Here is a 20,558-nt window from a genome sequence, read left to right as displayed (position 1 = left end):
GATTTGCGCCCTCAGACCGCACTCAGAGGCAGCTTTGCAACAGAAAGAAATACGAAACCAAAAGAGGGAGTACATATAAAAAAAGCAAGTGTATAAAAACGTCACAGCGATAAAAATGGAGGGCAGCTGTCTAAAACACGAACCAGGTGCTCTGATGGAGAGCAGCACCACTATGAGCACAGATCACCTGTCCTAAGCCTTTTGCCAAACGTCGCTTCACCTTAACTGTACTGGCAATCTGTTTCTAACATTGCATGTGCACTATACATTTAAAGCCATATCATACTACTTTAAACAGTCACGGCTTTTCCCAAAGAATCCTGGGAAGTGTGATTTTTTTAAGGGTGCCAAGAGTGGTAAGGAGACCTCTGTTCTCCTCACAGAGCTACAATTCCCAGAGTGGTTTAACAGTCCATCCCTCTTCCCTGGGAACTGTAGCTCTCTGTGAGGGAAACAGGAGTTTCCTAACAACTCTCAACATCCTTAACTTCAGGATTCTTCGGGGGAAGAAGCCACGGGTATCTAAAATGGTATGGAATAGCTTTAAATCTGTACAGTGCAGACAGGGCCTCTTCAAGCCACTTTCTGATGTGCCAAGGAAGCTGTATCATCCCTGTTACAAGGGACGTGGGTGGCGCTGTGGTCTAAACCACTGAGCCTCTTGGGCTTGCTAGTCAGAAGGTCGGCGGTTCAAATCCCTGCTATGGGGTGTGCTCCTGTTGCTCTGGTCCAGCTCTTTCCAACTTAGCAGTTCAAAAGCACACCAGTGCAAGTAGATAAATAGGTACCGCTGTGGCAGGAAGGTAAACAGCATTTCCATGCGCTCTGGCTTCCGTCACAGTGTTCTGTTGCACCAGAAACGGTTTAGTCATGCTGGCCACATGACCCAGGAAGCTGTCTGCGGACAAATGCTGGCTCCCTTGGCCTGAAGCGAGATGAGCACCGCAACCCCATGGTCGGATTTGACTGGACTTAACTGTCCGGGGGTCCTTTACCTTTTTTACCTATCATCCCTGTTGTAGCTCAGGTCTCTGCAGTTAAAAACAAAAAAATAAGCAGTGAAACTTGCTTTCCGTTTACTTGTACAAAGTTGCAAGCAAAATTCACCAGACCATATCCTGCAAAAGGAAACAAAACAATCTCCCTTTCTGCCTTCAGGGTGAGCACAGAGAACTCAAGAACCTTTTAGTATTCAGTATCAGCAGGATACTTCCTTTGTCTGGAAGAGCAATATTTCCAGCAGGGATACTCCTGTTGATGGATTACCCAATCTTGTTGTCCAAACCATATATATATATATATATATATATATATATATATATATATATATATCGTTCCTCCTCCTCCCCTCTCCTATGTAATTTAGAGGTGTCCTTGCCACCCCCAGATACAGGGCAAAAGTGGCTGATGAAGCAATCAGGTTGCTGCAGAGAGGGGTGAGCAGGTGGAATTTTAAGCTACAGGATAAGGCAGCAGCAAGCTTGTGTTGTTGTTGTCATCCCCCCCCCCCGCCAAAGGGGTGGTGATGTCAAACCAGTGCAGCATAGCCAAAATTACCACTCAGAAGAGGGGATCACTTCTTTGCTGAAAAGGAAGTTGGGTTTGGAATTGGGGCTGGGGGAGCACTGTTCTCCGGCTCTGATCATCTGCAAATCCTCCTGTCAGGGAAGAGAGAGGTCAGGCAATGACAGGTTTCTGCTGGTCATTAGATTGCAGAGCATGCAAAATGAGCCAAGCATGAAACAGCCTGTTGTAGGAAGCCAGGACGGAATGGGAAGTGACCTCTCTTCTTGGAGTGATGATTCGTACAACCCTCCCGGGTCTACTTTCTATGGATTTCCTCTCTGCTTAGGCATGCGTCTCTGTCACCCGCAGAGAAGCGACAAGAAAGTTGTGTGTGCATAACATGGACCATGATGAAACCTGTCCCTCAGCATCTTGAAAGTGTTCCTCTGCCCGTGAAAGAGGCTTGGTTTTTCTGCCTCATTCTCAGGATGCTTTAAACGAGAACGGGAAAACGTTTTTGGCCTTCCCTCTTCCGGGAGCCACATTCTGGTGGTGGGCGGGGCCACGGAGGAAGTGGGTGGAGCAATGGAAGTGATTTACAGGGTGGCACCGTGGTCTAAACCACAGAGCCTAGGGCTTGCCGATCAAGGTCGGCGGTTCGAATCCCTGTGAGGGGGTGAGCTCCCATTGCTCGGTCCCTGCTCCTGCCAACCTAGCAGGTCGAAAGTACGTCAAAGTGCAAGTAGATAAATAAGTACCGCTCCGGCAGGAAGGTAAACGGCATTTCTGTGCGCTGCTCTGGTTCGCCAGAAGCGGCTTAGTTATGCTGGCCACATAACCTGGAAGCTGTCTGCGGACATATGCCGGCTCCCTTAGCCTATAGAGCAAGATGAACATGCAACCCCAGAGTCGTCCACGACTGGACCTAACGGTCAGGGGTCCCTTTACCATTACCTTTCAAATACACAAAAGTCAGAAAAGTATTCTATACGGGTACATACCTCTTTCTGTCCAGGCAAGCCAGAGGTACTATCAAAGTTTCCTGCCAGGCATGGAAACACACTGGAAGAGGATGTACAGTGGTGCCCCGCAAGACGAATGCCTCGCAAGACGAAAAACTCGTTAGACGAAAGGGTTTTGCGGTTTTTGAGCTGCTTCGCAAGACGAATTTCCCTATGGGCTTGCTTCAGAAGACGAAAACGTCTTGCGTTTTTTGCAAGTTTGTTTCCTTTTTCTTAACACCGTTAATACAGTTGCGACTTGACTTCGAGGACCTTTTTTGAGGTTTTTGGCGATTTTTGAAGCTTTTCCAAAACTTTTCCGACACCGTGCTTCGCAAGACGAAAAATTCGCTAGACGAAAAAACTCGCGGAACGAATTAATTTCGTCTTGCGAGGCACCACTGTATAACAGGAGCAGTTAGGGAGATGGCTGCGGCCTGTGGGTGTCCTTGATTGCCAGGATTGGACTCTCGCCCTTCCTTCCAATTTGAACAAAGGAGAAACACAAAAAGCTTTCCTTAGTGAGTGATTGAGCTGGTGGCTAATTTAGGCTCCTTCCCCACCATCACCAATGACTGGGCTGGCTGTTGGGGAGAGGAATGTTGATACCATTTTTGGGTCCTCTGTTTCTGCTCTTCATCATTGTATTTATAGCCCACTCAGAGTCAAGTGTGAATTTCATGCTCTTTATTCAGCTCGTAGTAGAAATGAATGAAGCTTTCCCCAAAACATCTAGCTATATATACATTATTTACACAATGGGCCCCGCGTGATTGGCTAATTCCGGGCTGCTCCTGTAGGCCAATCAGGTTGCGGATTCTCTTCCTCCAGATGCCTGATTGGCTGCTCCTGCGGGCCAATGAGGTCACTGATTCACTTCCACCTGGAGCTGGATTGGGTGGCTTCTGCAGACCAATCAGACTGCTGCATTCTGGATCCTATTGTTCTAGGATTCAGCTCAGTACATAACACCACCGTTTCTCCAAGGAGCTGAGGGTGGGGCACATGGTTCTCCACCTCTCCATTCAATCCTGGCAAGAGCCCTGCCAGGCTGTGACTGGCCCATGGTCTCCCAGTGAGCTTCATGGGGATTTGAGTGAGGATTTGAACTCTGGTCTCTCTGGTCCTAGTCTGGCGCTCTAACCACTAGACCACGATGTGCGGCCTGAATCTTGAAGCTAGCAAAGAAGAAGTGCTTGCTAAGTTTCTTACCAAATTATTGGGCTGCTGTGTGAAAAGGCAAGGCTGTGCAGGTGGAGATTGGCTGGGAGGGGTGGGATAAGAAGCAGGCCCGAGGTGGAACGAATGGTATGTGGGCCAACATTGCTTGCTTCCCTGCTGAGAACACCAAGTCCCACTTCCAGCACAGGGGAATAGACCGAGGCAGAAAGTCAGACGAAAGAATGCCAAGGGAGTTGGACCTTCATCTATTTCCTTCTCCAACATTCATCCCCTTCCGTCTCATTAAACAACCTCTCTCATTAAGCCTTAATTTTATTTACAAACTGTGATCTCCATAGCAGCATCCCATTAGCATTCATTTTATCATTAAGCAGCTATTTACTCACACATGCATCGATTCCTGGCATGAGGTATCTGCTTTCCCTGTTGTTTGTGAACTGCTCTGGTGGGGAGGGGGGGAGGAGTAAAATTTTCCAGCTAGCAAAACATTCCTGGAAAAGCTACAGCTAAAGCTATGGAAAAATCAGAAGTGGAGCCCTGGAAACCAAGGTTCTGTGCACAACAACAACAACAACAACCTTTTATTGCATTTATTTAGTTATGCTTACACTACAGTTTGGATCCTAACAAACTCTCTGTGAATCGGAGGGCCACCTTCCATTCATGAGGAGAAGTGGGATCCAGGGGGTGGTCTTGCTGGAGTGCGAGAGTGGGGTGGGTTCCCCCCTCCCCTCTGCAGCCCCCTATGCTGCTCTGGAGAGTCCTCCAACTCTCCAGAGAAGATTTTTTTGAAGGGGGAAAAGGTAGCAAGGGAAGGGTAAACTAGTAAAAAACGAAACCAAACCCAAATGCTTTCGTACCCCATCCACTTATGAATGCATCCCATGAATGGAACTCCTCTGACAAGACACTTCCACTAGTGCAGCCTTTCTCAACCTGTGGATCCCCAGATGCTGTTGAACTACAACTCCCATCACCCCTTGATAACAAGGCCAGAGCTCAGGGATGATGGGAGTTGTAGTCCAACAATATCTGGGGACCCACAGGTTGAGAACCGCTGCACAAGTGGAACCACAGGACAATGGGTAACTTTAAGAATAGACACTGATGTGTCTCTGCAGGGTATGATTTAGGTTGCAATCCTAACCCTACTAACCTGGGAACAAGCTCCTTGGTATTGTATCAAACACTTCATGTATCCACCTGCTCAGTGAGACTTTCCTTTTCTATCCTCTCTCTGCATGCCTGTCCCCCAGTCTGCTCCGTAGGAGATGTATAGGGTGTTTGTCTGGCTCAGCAGAGGACCACCCCAACTCGCCACCTGAGGCCAAAGGGGAAGATGATGCCACCCCCTGCTGGTCCTAGGGCCGTCTTTTTAGGGGGGCAGCTCAAAGTTGTTTTTAGAGGGGACCAGCGAACATGAAAAAATAAAAAGCAGCAAGCAGCAATCATGTGAAAATGAAAGACACCACTAGGGGCACCGCTCAAAATGTTGATTCGGCGGCTTCAGTGGCAGGTGCCCCCCAGAATTCAGCACCTGGGTGCACCACACCCCTTGTACCTCCCGGGTAAAGACGGCCCTGGCTGGTCCACCACTTCTGCCACTGCAGTGCCCCCTCTCACTGAGATTCAGTGAGAGAGGAGTACTTCACAAGGCCTTGACTCTTGTCTTCTCCACCCCAGGGGAGGGCACTATCACCATGAGACATCTGAAAAACATCACCCGATTCTGTCGACTTCAGTTTCTCTTAGTTTCTCATCTTTCAAAACTTTAGTTGTTTTTGACGCTTCCACAACAGCTTGCAACTTTTAAAAAGTCTTCACAAAAATTCACCAGCATTTAGCATTTTTGTGTGCCTTCCTCCTACCATACGTATCTTTTGCAAGCAATTTCTACTAACATACACAGTTTTGCAAGCTTTTCTTTTGCGTTTTTAAAGCATTTTTACATGTTTTTGTCATAATATATGTGTTTATGCACGCGTCTCCTGATATACTCATTTTTGCACACATGTTTTGTTTAGAAAACTGCGTCACAAAATTTGGAAAGGTGTGGATTTTAAAGGATAGCTCTGTCTCAGCTCGTGTCTGGTTTCAGGAAATGCAAATTAGGCAGGTTCGCCTGAAAATGGGAACTGAACTAAATTTATGCCCCATCCTTTTTTTTTAAAAAAAAAACCGAGATGAACTTGAAAGACCAAACCGTTCTGTCTGTCATCACTCTGTGTCTGCTAAATGCTGCCGCTGCTACCACACTTTCAGCAGTGTTCCAAGATGACATTTCCTGCAGCAAGATGATGTGTTGAAAGATGCCACTAAAATCTCGTGCGATGCGAGGCAGGCATTAAAAAATGAACAGACGAAAACAGGCAGCTCAAAGCTGCAGCCAAAGCTTTCCAAAGCCACACATTCCAGAACCTGATTTTTTTTAAAAAAAAAAATATAAAAATTTTACATTAGTATTTAACTGGTACATTTCAAAACCTCAAGTGTGAGAGAAATTAATGTGTTAAAGCCGAATGAAAAATATTGTTCACTTAAATGATAATATGAAACTGTGGGGTTTTTCTTTCTTTTTTAATTAAAGTTCTTGAGCATAAGCTCATTTGTCTGTCCGTCTCTCTCGAGTAGCAGCACAAACAGCCTCTCAAGTGCAGTTGTCACATTATAGCAAACTAGTTAAAGTCCTTTGGTGCAGAACCTTGCCTGGCAGTGTAAACCGAAGTTCATTAGCCAGGGCACTGTAGTGGAGAGGGCTGGGGCCCCTCAGCTTTCCATTTCCATACATACTTTTTCTGTTGAGTGCTATATATGAATAGAAGAGTTAAATGGATAACTTCTCAGTGTGACAGAACCTGCAAATCTTTTTCTTTCTTTCTTTCTTTCTTTCTTTCTTTCTTTCTTTCTTTCTTTCTTTCTTTCTTTCTTTTTTACAGCAGCTTAATTGTTATCAATTCAATATCGCTAGAGCTTTAGGATTTCCCCCTCTCCAGCCTGCCCCCTCCTGTAAACACACAGAATATTAGCACTGTATGGATGGATCATTTGGCCATACGGCAATCATTTTGCTATAATGAACTGCAGCGCTTATATTAAAGGCTGATCTGGGTCTGTGAGCTGAGACGGAGCAGAAGATGGCAAAAACCCTTTGGTGGAAAGGCTTATTGCAATCAGAATTTAAAGCTGATCTGGGGAGGGGGGGGAGAGACAGAGAGAGAGAGAGACAGAGAGAGAGGAGCTAGTGGGTACTACAGTTGTTGTTGTTGTTTAGTCATTTAGTCATTTCCAACTTTTCGTGACCCCATGGACCAGAGCATGCCAGGCACTCCTGTCTTCCACTGCCTCCCGCAGTTTGGTCAAACTCATGCTGGTAGCTTCAAGAACACTATCCAACCATCTCGTCCTCTCTCGTCCCCTTCTCCTTGTGCCCTCCATCTTTCCCAACATCAGGGTCTTTTCCAGGGAATCTTCTATTCTCATGAGGTGGCCAAAGTATTGGAGCCTCAGCTTCACGATCTGTCCTTCCAGTGAGCACTCGGGGCTGTTGTCTTTGTCCATGGAGTTTTCTTGGCAGGGATACTGGAGTGGCTTGCCGGTTCCTGCTCCAGGTGGATCACATTTGGTCAAAACTCTCCACTATTACCTGTGCATCTTGGGTGGCCCTGCACAGCATAGCTCATAGCTTCTCTGAGTTATTCAAGCCCCTTTGCCACGGCAAGGCAGTGATCCATGAAGGGGTACTACAGTACTATAGGAATATGGGAACATACTGAGTCGGGCTAGTGGTCCACCTAATTCAATATTGTCTACATCAGAGATGGAGAACCTGTGGTCCCCCAGAGGTGGGTTGTGCTCTAACGTGCTGTGATCCATCCATTGGTAACCTCTAGACTTGACCACTGCAACATGCTTCATGTGGGGTTGCCCTTGAACTTGATCTGGAAGCTGAAGTGGTATCGCTGGGAGATTCCGGCGGCATGGTTGATCTCCTGGGGCCACTTATCAGCAACAGGAGACCACTCTGTTTGAAAGTGGCTGCCAGTGGCCGCTACAAAACTGGATACAAGGTTTTTGCTACTGGTATCATAAAGCTCTGTATGGTTCTGGGTCAGGGTTTCTGAGAAGTCACCTCTCCCTTTACATCCCACCACTGTGGGTGAAGATTTGTCGATCGGCCACACACCCCTGTGCTGTGAACTGAGCCTGCTGTGAACTCGGCATTGTGGCACCAGTTCTCTGGAATTGTGTCTGCATAGAAGTGAAGCGAGTCTCAGCTTAGTTCTGTTTTTGACATACTTTCCCTCCCTCCCAAGCCTTTCCAAACCAGTCTGTTTAATTTCAATTCTTGTTGGTTTTTATACTATTTCAATATCTGCATTGTGTCATATATTCTGTTTCCGTACCCTACTTTTTAGGCCGATTCATTGTTTAGCTGTTCCACATTCTGTCATTTTATATGCATGTTTTCACCAATGATTATCAGCTGCTTTGTGGAGGAATGCGAGAACGACAGAGCCCTGCTGGATCCAGCCAATGGTACTTCTTCCTGCAGCACATAATCAAACTATACAACTCAGGAGGTGGCCGCCAACTTGGATGGCTTTAAAAGAGAATTACCGGTAGACAAATTCATGGAGGAGAGAGCTTTCCATGGCTTCTAGCCACAGGGGGCTATGCTCTGCCTGCAAGGCAGCAAAGCTTCTGAATACTAGCTGGTTGGAAACACAGGATAACAGAGTGCTCAAATGCTGCTTGCGGATTTCCCCCAGGCCACTGGATGGCCACTGTGAGAAGAAGGATGCTAAATTAAATGGGCCATTGGCCTGATGCAGCAGAATCTTCCTGTTTTGGCTGACTGCTGCGTTAACTCAGGGGCAACCTGAAGAAGAAGAGTTTGGATTTGATATCCTGCTTTATCACTACCCTAAGGAGTCTCAAAGCCGCTAACATTCTCCTTTCCAAACACTCTGTGAGGTGAGTGGGGCTGAGAGACTTCAAAGAAGTGTGACTAGCCCAAGGTCACTCAGCAGCTGCATGTGGAGGAGCGGGGAAGCGAACCCAGTTCACCAGATTACGAGTCTACTGCTCTTAACCACTACACCACACTGGCTCTCTGTGGTAGGTGGGACCAGAGCCCAAAGTAGGCAAGCTACTCTATTTTCTCTCTTTCTGATATCCCTTTCTTTCTCTCTCTTCCTCCCCACCCAATTGGCTGCAAGGGGAGGGACAGTTTGCTCAAACTTAATCGACTTCCCTCCTGCAGGGCCTGTAAGACAGAGATATTCCGCCTGGCTTTCAATTTCAAGTAGCCTGATGCTCTATTCTTTTTTCTCTTTCCTCTTCTATGAAGAAACCCTTTCTGGGACCCCACATTTAAATTCTTCCCTGGTCTCCTTGCTGGCCCTAGTAGGACCAACTTGGCCAGTTTAGCCCTTGTGATCATTTGATGTCTACTGACTGGGTCCCCCCACCCTGAAATGATCCCTGAATTTTTGAATTTTATTGATATTGATGCTGCATTTTATGTTGTATTGTATGCTGTTTTTAAGTCACATTTTAATCAATATTTTATATTTGCCATTATCCACCCTGAGCCCGGTTTTTAAACCGGGAAGGGTGGGGAATAAATAAAATTTATTATTCTTATTCTTATTCTTATTCTTATTCTTATTCTTATTTGTTCCATCTGTTTTTTTCCTCCCCCTTTCTCCTCTTTGGGCTACCCCCACTTGCATAAAATTAGTTCAATGGCCATGGGTTGCCTACCCCTGAGGTAAGTTGCATTAACTTTTTTCACATTTTCATAACACATTTCACAGTTAAATGACATCCCTGTGACTGTAATCTTACATGCTTGCTTGAGAGCATTGAACTCAGTGGGGTTTACTTTTGAGTAAACCCAGAGGACTGGACTGAGCACAGATCTGCCACTGGAAATTACATTAAGAACAGCTCTGTCAGTGTTCCCCCCCCCGCCCCTCCCAGACGACTTGAAAATCGCTGAGCGTCTTGGCAGACTGCTTAATTATTTTTCCGCCTATTGTAGCCATTGTAATGCACTGTGCTAGATGCTGCTTTCTTATATTTCGTAATTTACTGTACTGCAGTTTGAATTCAGACTGTAATGCAACAAAATGCAATGTGCGAAACAAAAGAGGCAAACAAATTAAAAATTGAAAATCAATTTGACTATTTAATGCAATGAAGGTATCATCTCCTATCTTCAACCACAAATCTACAGGCACAGCATGGGCCACATGTAGACCATTGGTGATGTGCAGACCACGTTTTGGGAACCCTGGAGCATTGTGCTTGTACTCTAAAGGAAAGAAAAAAGTTGAATTGCTCAGATTTGTATCATTAAATTGACTGGATTAAATTCACATCCAGCAGCTGCGATGGTTAACCACACACACACGTATAAAGATGAAGTCAGAGAGGAAAAACAGACTAGCCATGCAGAGAAAGAGCTGTCGAGCTTTGTGACACATTGCGCATAACCTTTCAGTGCTCGGGAGAATTTCCTCGGAAGAAGATCTAACATTGTTTTTCTCTGCACTCTCTATTTCAAGCTTTGCTGAATTCTTTCTAGATGGTATTTGCTCACCCTGTAAGCCACAACTCTCTGAAGCGAAGAACCACCAAGTTGTGCGTGGTTGTTGGATTTTTTAGGTGATGGTTTTCTGCCTAAATGACCATGAAATTATTAATTGGTTCTCACCGCTGCTCCTGGGAAAAATGCCATCTGGAAATTTACATTCTGTCACATAGCTGTCCTCTGCAGTAGAGACACTCAGCCCACAACAGCCACCTCAGAATTTATAGGGACCTCCCAATTTCTGCGTCAAAACCGGTTCTTCGGAAAGTTTGCAAGAAACGAATTCCATGATTGGTGCTCATGCACTCAGGTATGTGCATGAACTAAAGTACAGTCATACCCAAACGCCCTGGAACTTGGACATTTTGGCTCCCAAATGCTGCAAACCCAGAAGTGATTGTTCCAGTTTGTGAACGTTCTTTTGGACCCCAAATGTCCGACAGGGCTTCTGTGGCTTCTGATTGGCTGCAGGAGCTTCCTGCAGCCAATCAGAAGCTGTGATTTGGTTTTGAAATGCTTTGGAAGTCAAACGGACTTCCAGAACGGATTCTGTTCAACTTCCAGGGTACGACTGTACTCCATAGTTTGAAAAGCGATTAGGATTGCTTATGTTATAAGAATTTCAAGGTCAAAGTGGGAAACCTCCCCATTGTCTCTTTCCTCAAATATCCTGTCCTCACAAATCCTGTCTTAAGGGCACAGTCAAGATATGAACAGTGTGTGGGCCTGTGACCCACTGTGACCTAGATTCAGGAATTATGTAGTTATAATAACAAAAGAGTGGCCCAAACCCAGATAATACAATCAGGTAACTTGCCAGACAGGAGATAAACAATGCACTCAGATTTCTGTTGTAGACCGCCTTTTCCGTGATGTAGGTATGATGTATCTGGGGGGTGGTCTTGGGCTACACCCCTTCTGTAATGTATGTATGATGTTTCTGGGGGTGGTCTTGGACTCGGGCGGGCAATTTAAAATGTCTATATAAGGGCTTGCACGCATGGCTCAGGGTCCTCCTCCTCCTCCCTCCTGCATGTGGTTGTGAGCACCCTGTTTCAACAGTTAATAAAGATCAGGCTTACTAGCTGCTTTGCTTCTCAATATTCTCTGGTTGGTTTCTGTTATTTTCTCCTACTGGTAGATAACCTACAAAAGGACTCTATATGGGTTCTTGGGTACCCCATAAAGGAAAAGGAGCAGTTCTTTTTCCTTATATAACTTAGCATCTAAACAGCAAAGTCTCACTTAAGAATATAGGTACAGTGGTACCTCGCAAGACGAATGCCTCGCAAGACAAAAAACTCGCTAGACGAAATGGTTTTTTGTTTTTTGAGCTGCTTCGCAAGACGATTTTCCCTATGGGCTTGCTTCACAAGACGGAAACGTCTTGCAAGTTTGTTTCCTTTTTCTTAACACCGTTAATACAGTTGCGACTTGACTTCGAGGAGCAACTCATAGAACGCGGTGTGGTAGCCTTTTTTGAGGTTTTTAAAGACTTTGGTATTTTTGAAGCTTTTCCAAAACTTTCCCGACACTGTGCTTCGCAAGACGAAAAAAATCGCAAGACAACAAAACTTGCGGAAAGAATTAATTTCGTCTTGCGAGGCACCACTGTAAAGGTAAAGAGACCCCTGACCATTAGGTCCAGTCGCGGACGACTCTGGGGTTGCGGCGCTCATCTCGCTTTATTGGCCAAGGGAGCTGGCGTACAGCTTCCGGGTCATGTGGCCAGCATGACTAAGCCACTTCTGGCGAACCAGAGCAGCGCATGGAAATACTGTTTACCTTCCCGCCGGAGTGGTACCTATTTATCTAATTGCACTTTGACATGCTTTCGAACTGCTAGGTTGGCAGGAGCTGGGACCGAGCAACGGGAGCTCACCCCATCACGGGGATTCAAACCGCCGACCTTCTGATTGGCAAGTCCTAGGCTCTGTGGTTTAACCCACAGCGCCACCCGCATCCCCACTTAAGAAGATAACAAGAGGCTATTGAATCAGGCCAATGGCCCATCTAATGCAGCACCCTTTTCTCACAGTGACCACTCAGATGCCTCTGGGAAAGCAGCAAGCAAGACCCAAGCACAAGACCACTCTCCCTTCCGGTCATTTCCAGCAACTGGGAATTTAGAAACATTGGTATTCCGCACAATGCCAGGCACTTCACATTCATTCATGTCCATATTGCAGACCCTCCAAGTGCCCCTATTTTCCAAGAACAGTCCCAGATTTACAGAAGCCTTTCTGGTTTCTGATTTGATCCCAGAATGTCCCAGTTTTCCTTGGGAAGTCCTTATCCTCTTTGGAGAAATGTTGGAGGGTATGGAGTTTTGCAACTCCTGAGCCAAGGAGATAAGGAACTATACAGCCTTCAGAAGACATCTGAAGGCAGCCCTGTATAGGGAAGGTTTTTTTTAATGTTTAACATTTTATTATGTTTTAATATATATTGGAAGCCACCCAGAGTGGCTGGGGCAACCCAGTCAGATGGGAGGGGAATAATAATAATAATAATAATAATAATAATAATAATAATAATAATAATTGAATAGGACATTCCTATTTTCATTGCAGAAATGTTGGGGGGTATGCTATTGGGTCGTATCAGAGCATCAAATGACCTTGTGAGCAATTTATCTGAGGCTGTCTATAAATGTAATATGAAATATAAAAACACCACAATGAAAGGTCCAGTCATTATGCATGGGAGCGGATTGGATTTCCCCCCCTTGCTCCAAAGGTTTTCCTTTGCACTTCTCTGCAAAGTTTCCTTATTGACAGCTGCCCCTGGAGACATCAGCGTGGAAGTGCAAACTTTGTTTTACACCTGCACTACGTTCCAGTGCAGGATGTCAATTAAAAAGAAAGAAAGAAAAAAAAGGGGGGGACAGGACAGGCTTTCCAGCAGACTCAATCTGTTTTAATGTGACATTAAAGTTGATTGTGAAAAGAAGCTGACAAGTGATGACTCCATCGCTGCTAGAGGAATGACATCCTCTTTTGTTCAGGGAAAGAGTGGAAAGAAGATCTCCGGGCCTTTGTTCCACCTGAGCAGCAGGTGCTTTGCAGCAGCTGCAAAACTGGTATCTCCTGTCCATGGTTTCCAAGTTTGCAGAGTTTGTTGTGTACTGAAAAGTAAACTTGCATTACAAAAAGCCCTCTCTTTTATATTGAGCCAGTCCAGAGGAAGCAGGTTCGTCAGGGCAAATGGTGCACAGACCCACAAACCTCAGCCTGCCCCCATCCACCCTGCCTTCATACTCACGAGTCCAGTGGGTGGGGGCCTGGCTGTCAGCTTCCTTTAAACCTCACTTTTGCCCTTGTATCTAGATTCAGGTAGGTAGCCGTGTTGGTCTGACGCAGTAGAAATATATATAAAAAATAAAAAAAATGTCCAGTAGCACCTTAGAGACCAACTAAGTTTGTTCTTGCACACGAAAGCTCATACCAAGAACAAACATAAAGGTAAATGGTAAAGGGACCCCTAACCATTTGATCCAGTCGCGGACGACTCTGGGGTTGCGGCACTCATCTCGCTTTACTGGACGAGGGAGCCGGCGTACAGCTTCTGGGTCATGTGGCCAGCATGACTAAGCCTCTTCTGGCGAACCAGAGCAGTGCACGGAAATGCTGTTTACCTTCCCGCTGGAGTGGTACCTATTTATCTACTTGCACTTTGTGCTTTTGAACTGCTAGGTTGGCAGGAGCAGGTACCGAGCAATGGGAGCTCACCCGTCATGGGGATTTGAACCGCCAACCTTCTGATCGGCAAGCCCTAGGCTCTGTGGTTTAACCTACAGTGCCACCCACGTCCCACAGAACAAATTTATTTGGTCTCTAAGGTGCTACTGGACAATTTTTTTTTATTTCTTTTGCCCTTGTAGACAGCCGTATAGCATCAGGTGTTGGGCCGGTGGTTGCACAAGCAGAGGGGGTGCACACACTGGGGGGCAGGACTCTAGCCCAGCCCCTGCTGAGGCTGGAGGGATCTCACCCCAACTGGAGCAAAGTGGGCCTGCACTGAGCTGTCTGCTTGCCCAACACAGGGAGGGAGGAGCCTGGCAGGCAGATGTGGCCCTTGGTTGGCAGAGAGGAACACTAGGTCAGGCTGCGCTGGGGGCACCTCTGTGAGGGTGATTGGTTTGCTGCCACTCAAAAATTGTGCGCCCGAGGTCACGGCCCCCCTGGCAACCCACATGCTTCACCCCTGCTTGTAGAAAACAGAAGGAAGGAAGATGGGGACAGGACTAAGAACCTAACAATGAAAGAAAAGCCTCCTGGATCAGGCCAGTGTGGTGTAGTGGTTAAGAGCGGTGGACTTGTAATCTGGTGAACCGGGTTCACTTCCCCGCTCCTCCACATGCAGCTGCTGAATGACCTTGGGCCAGTCACACTTCTCTGAAGTCTCTCAGCCTCACTCACCTCACAGAGTGTTTGTTGTGGGGGAGGAAGGGAAAGGAGAATGTTAGCCGCTTTGAGACTCCTTCGGGTAGTGATAAAGCGGGAGATATCTTCTTCTTCTTCTTCTTCTTCTTCTTCTTCTTCTTCTTCTTCTTCTTCTTCTTCTTCTTCTTGCCAGTGCTCCATCTGGACCAGCATCCTGTTCTCGCATTGGCCAAACAGATGCCTGATATCCGTGCTGTATACCTGAAGGAGCATCTCCACCCCCATCGTTCAGCCCGGACACTGAGGTCCAGCTCCGAGGGCCTTCTGGTGGTTCCCTCCTTGTGAGAAGCGAAGTTACAGGGAACCAGGCAGAGGGCCTTCTCAGTAGTGGCGCCTGCCCTGTGGAACACCCTGCCATCAGATGTCAAGTAAATAAGCAACTATCTGACTTTTAGAAGACATCTGAAGGCAGCCCTGTTTAGGGAAGCTTTTAATGTTTGATGTTTTATCTTGTTTTTAATATTCTGTTGGGAGCAACCCAGAGTGGCCAGATGGGCAGGGCATAAGTAATATTATTATTATTATTACATGAGTGAAAATCACTGCACCTCTGGCCTTCTCGCGCAAGGGGTAAGACTGGATGTTGGTGGCTGTGTATTGTACTTTACAGAGGAGAGTCCTCTATTCGAAAGTTTCTCTTTAAAGGGCTGTCTGGTCCAAATCTAAAGAAGTTCAAGGAGGGAGAGCAACAGAACCATTGAAATGATCAATCTATAGTTAGGGCCTGGATAACAGGTTGAGCAGGTGACACAGACCACCTGATCACAGTCTTCCCCACGATGGTGAGATGTATTCTATTTAAAAGTACACTGACTCCCATCTAACTTTCCATGTAAGCATACACATTAGCACATTTAAATATTATGCAAATCTTCACCCTCTTTCGACCTCCTTTTGGGCAGTACATTTCCTCTTTTTGGGTGCTGCATAAGTGGTCCTCCTACCAGGAGAAAAAGAAAGGCAATATCCCTCTAGCTAGATTGAGTATTTGTCACCCTCTGGGACCATTGCAGTACAGTACCTCAGAGGACAAGGGACGCGGGTGGCGCTGTGGGTAAAAGCTTCAGTGCCTAGGGCTTGCTGATTGAAAGGTCGGCGGTTCAAATCCCCGCGGCGGGGTGCGCTCCTGTTGCTCGGTCCCAGCGCCTGCCAACCTAGCAGTTAGAAAGCACCCCTGGGTGCACGTAGATAAATAGGGACCGCTTACTGGCGGGAAGGTAAACGGCATTCCGTGTGCTGCGCTGGCTCGCCAGATGCAGCTTCGTCACGCTGGCCACATGACCTGGAAGTGTCTCTGGACAGCGCTGGCCCCCGGCCTCTTAAGTGAGATGGGCACACAACCCTAGAGTCTGTCAAGACTGGCCCGTACGGGCAGGGGTACCTTTACCTTTACCTTTACATCAGAGGACAAACAAATTCTTAAAAAATCAAGTCCTATAGACATTTGGGACAGAGACCGTGGCTCCGGAGAGCAACACTAATCAAAAGCATTAGAAGAATTGCATTTCAAGAGAAATCTCCATAAGCTGCCTTTGACAACCACCAAAGATCATAAACATCTCCCTCTTTCTCCAGATTCTTTGATTTTATGATTGTCACTTCAGGCTTGTGGTTGGTTTTTTAAAAAACAAAAACAAAAAACAAGTCAGGCTGCAATCTGTCACTGTGTCAAAAGATAACGGAACTGCATTCTGTGTATCTAATGCAATTCCTTTTGTTCTCAGGAACCTCTTTTCTCCTCCATTTAAGTCAAAGAATCTCCCAACCCGCTTCCAGGTGAGACGCAGATTGTAGCGGGATAGTTGTTCACAGCAGGTACAACGCAATAGCTTTGCACACTAACAATAACTTCCAAAGGCAGCTGTTTTTCAACCTCTCTAGAAAGGGAAGGAAAAACCCCCAGATGGGATAAAGTAAAGTTTTGAATGCTGCAGAAATGAAAAAGAGGGAGGCGGCGGCGGCAAGTGAGGAACAGTGTGAACGCTACAGGTCAACCCAGGAACGCAGAGAAAGGATGCAGTTGACAGAATCTCATCTCTGGGAAGCGCACAGGGAAATCTTTGACATTAATTTGCAGCGCATTGTGCTACCTGCCCCTCTTTTGGCGAAGCACCTCTGACAGAAAAACCTTTTGAGCTCTGCAAAGCGGGAACGAGAGAGCTCCCTGCTCCCCAAGCAACTGTCTGTTAAGTGAGCGCTGAATTTCCTTAATAGACAAGAGAGAAGAACCAATTTGTGAGCCAACTGTTTGGCAAATCCTCATTATTTATACAGGCCAAGCAGCTGGAGAGTTCTCCACCGCAGGCTTGCTGCTGATCTCAAGACTGTGATGTAATAGAGATATAAATATGAAGCCTCTAGCCACTTCCCACAGTCAGCTAAATTGGAGACCACTTCTGAGATTTTCTAGAGCAAGGGTAAGTGGAATCTGTGGCCCCTTCAGATGTAGTTGGACTGTCCCATGCTGACTGGGGCTGATGGGAGTTGCGATCCAAGAACATATGGGAGGCCAGAGATAACCCATCCCTGATCTTGAAGCAGGGGTGGTTAGGTAATCTTAGACTCTGGACTTAATGGAGCAATGAATGTACACATCCTCATCCATTCCTCTCTACCCTCCACCCAGGCAAGCAAGAGGCACTATCAAAATTCAACACCATATTCCAGCTAGACAAAAATATTAATGACCGGTTAGGTGCGTAGTCTTGACTTTTGAAGGCCAGACAGAGGAAGCTAGAAGGGTACCATGGCCCTGAGGTTCTCCAACTCTGCTGTAAGAGATCTGTTCTCTTATCCTATGATGGCTGTTTCCTCACAAACCTTTGTTCAGAGATTTTCAAATGCCCAAGTATATCATGCCTGTTGCAATATCCTTACCAAATGCTTGTTGACACTTTTGAAGAACTTGAAAAGGTTAGCGAGGCGGGACTTACCTTTCCAGAAGCCATGTCGGCAATTTATCTGCAGCTAAGACTTCTCATTCAATAGGCAAGTTCAAAAATACCCAGCTGTCTTCTGCAGAGTCCTAAGGGGAGAGTCAACCCAAAAGAGAAAGCCTCTGGCCAGGCTTTCTGAAATGGAGAACCAGGTTAGTCACTGACAATGGCAACAAGGATGAAGAGCTCAATCAAGCACCCTCCAGTGAGGATTCTAACAGCTGCCAAGACACCTGTCTGATGGAAGAACTGTGTGGCAGGAGCTGCTCTGGCTTCCTGGTTTGGACTTGGTCATGAGCTCTGCTCCTGGATCTGATCAGGGGAGCAAGGGTAAATGCTTCTGGAAAAAGATGGTTGTTCCAACAGCCCAATCCACCACGAACATGGGTGATGACTTGCTGCTCTTTTAGAAGGCCAGAATCCGCATAGACAGAACTCTATAACTGTGTTATAAGAACTATACCATGGGTTGGCAGGCTAAGGGCCGTGGGCCGGATCAGGCCCAATTGCCTTCTAGACTGTCCACGGACAGTCCGGGAATCCAGGCAGCCGGCATAGCGCACACGTGTGATGGTTTTTGCAACTCAGCCAGGCTTGTGGGTCAAAAGTGAGGTGGGCAGCTGCCCCTTCTCTGTCTGTCGCATGCCAGAGGATGTGGAGAGTGCCTGGCGGCTGCACTCCAAAGTAGTTCTACGCTCTGCTGGGGAGGCCACTCATTAGTTACACAGTGCGAGCCATGGAAAGGTAAATAGCTGCTGCCACCTTGTCTTCTCTCACGCGGGGAAAAAAAAAACATTTTTGCTTGAGAGGCTGACTTAGCGTGGCCAACGGCTTTTCCCTTCACTCACACATGCACACATGCTCTCCAGGGCTGACAGGAATGGCGCACTGACCTCAGCCCCCCACCCCACCTTACAAGAGAATTAATAATTGTCAATGCATAAAACGCAAAGGAAGCAGCATGGGTGTATGAGGGGAAACCCCCCCCCCCCAAAAAAAAAATCACATTTGGGCAATGTTGGGGTTGGTCCCAAGAAGGGTTTTTGTCAAAAATGTGGGTCATAATCATGGCAACATATAGTCCGGACCCCAACAAGGTCTGAGGGACAGTGGACTGGCCCCCTGCTGAAAAAGTTTGCTGACCCCTTCAAGAACTTGTTCCTAAGGTTGCTTTTGTGACTATCAATCTGCTGTCCAGTCGCACTCCTGTTGGGCAACATCTGCTGGGGCCGGCCTGGGCAGAAAATGCAGAGTCGCAGCGGTCCTGCCGTCTGTGTGAGATAGAGGGATAAATCAAGTCCAGAGACAGGAGAGGCCTGGAGAGAGAAGTCACAGCTTTCGCCTCCTCCCTTCCATTCTCTTTTTCCTTGTGTGTCATGTGCGCCTAAGGGCAGGGACTGACTCATTACTGCTTTTCATAAGCTGCTCTGAGAGCCTTTTCTTTGCTAAAGGGCAAGGTATAAATGCCTTTAAAGTGAACTTCAAAGCAACACTCAAGGGTGCTACCACCCAAAGTGAAATTTGGGGTGCTATCTGGGGTCATGCTAAGAGCAACGTTATTCCCCAAAACTTGTGAGCTGGCATCTGTACTGTTTTCCTCCGACCCTTGCCAACTTCCCTGTACATCACCATCTTTCCTACATTATAAAAGCTCTAGATGTGTTCACTCCGAACACTCATTTGAATTGGAAATACCAATTGTGAAATCATTATTCCAAGACTTTTGTATCCTCTTCCATTGTTTTTTGGGGACAATATGTCCAACAAAAGATTAAAAACAAGCTTCCCTGCAGCGAAGTGCTAAGGGTCATAACGAGAGAAATCAGCGCCATTGTTCCTGCATGTGCTTGAGGGCAACTTGGGTTAATTACAAGGGAACTCATCAGCCTATTACAAAAGGACATAATGAAATACCTTCTACTCTCCATTACAAGGTAAAGGTACAAAACCCGCCATGTGCCATAGCTTTGTCATATCTCTGCACTGCGAATTAAGAGTGAGCTGTCTTTTCTCACAGAAGGGCAGGGGTATTAAATGTAAGCTGGGTGAATGATAAGAAACTTGGTTTGGAAAAATCCCCACCCCTCGGTCCAAATTTAATTAAAAGTCAAGAGTTCTGTTGGTACAAGTCTAAATGCAATATTGGCAACCATGTGCTAATGGTGGTGCTTGTTATTAATCATTCCAATTAAATTTCTCCACGAACATCACACAAGTGTTTTTTCCAAGTCCTGATTTGAATGGATCCACAAAGCCATTTGCTAACAATGCAAGAGCCGTGTGCCTATCTCCCCAATTTCAGCTAATCTCCCTATACCTGACACCTGAAGAGGGCCCTCAGCTCCCAGGAACTGCTTTTCTGGGAGTGTAAAGATGTTGCAGTGGGAAGGATTCAGGAAAGTCCCCTTTGCACAAGCTTGTGGTCCTTGGAACCTCAGATCTCTTCTGGTCTCAACTCTACCCTTCTTAAGGTGTTTACAGACTACTCCCATTACTTTATTCAAAAGGCAGGGCTGCATGTGTGCCACACGTTTTTCTTCTTCATAAAAAAAGAACTGCACACAAAAAACTTTAATTTTGTATAAATTATGCACATTTGCACAACTGAATTTGCAATTTGCTGCTTTGCACGATTCGTTTGGGCTACACAAATCATGAGTAGAGGCAAGTTCAGGATGCTGAAACCCAGCACACCAACCACTCGAGACATTTCACTGCCCCTCTTACCAGAAAAGGTATTGCCCACACTCTCTTCAGCATGACTTTGCAGCCATGAGGACTAGAAACCTTTTTTTTTTTGAAAAGTAAGTGGCAATATCTTGGGCGAGCTGCATTACGGCCAACTTCACATTCTGTATCCCCACCGAACCACACTTCCAGGGGCAACCAT

Source organism: Podarcis vaucheri, assembly GCF_965113315.1.
Source record: "Podarcis vaucheri genome assembly, chromosome: 10".
NCBI classification, from domain to species: Eukaryota; Metazoa; Chordata; class Lepidosauria; order Squamata; family Lacertidae; genus Podarcis; species Podarcis vaucheri.
This window is presented reverse-complemented; position numbering follows the sequence as displayed.